General features: G+C 47.9%; 1 protein-coding gene across 1 annotated transcript in view; it reads left to right on the top strand.

Annotated features, from left to right (window-relative positions):
- Positions 1 to 309, top strand: part of herc2 (HECT and RLD domain containing E3 ubiquitin protein ligase 2) — a 15859-nt gene that overhangs the window by 13845 nt on the left and 1705 nt on the right. The gene's annotated exons all lie outside the window — the stretch shown is intronic.

Here is a 309-nt window from a genome sequence, read left to right as displayed (position 1 = left end):
ATGATGGTGATGATGAAGAATGATGGTGATGAAGATGATGAAAAATGATGATGGTGGTGACGTGTGTGTTGTGACATCACACTGTGGTCATGAGCGTGTGAACACAGAAGCTCTTGTTCTTCCTCCTCCTCTTCATCTTCTTCTTCTTTGGCCTCCAGTCAAACACAGGACGGGTTGGAGGAGTGCACGAGGACCAACGTGCACTGTGGGAATGAGCTCCACTGAGTTGTTGGTGTTAGCACAGACGGACACACACACACCCACACACACACACACACACACCAAACCTCATAGAGAAAACCAGTGATT

The sequence above is a fragment of the Cynoglossus semilaevis genome, chromosome 2, assembly GCF_000523025.1.
Source record: "Cynoglossus semilaevis isolate Cse_v1.0 chromosome 2, Cse_v1.0, whole genome shotgun sequence".
Taxonomy (NCBI): domain Eukaryota; kingdom Metazoa; phylum Chordata; class Actinopteri; order Pleuronectiformes; family Cynoglossidae; genus Cynoglossus; species Cynoglossus semilaevis.
Note: the sequence above shows the minus strand (reverse complement) of the source record. Positions and strands in the feature narration are given on the sequence as shown.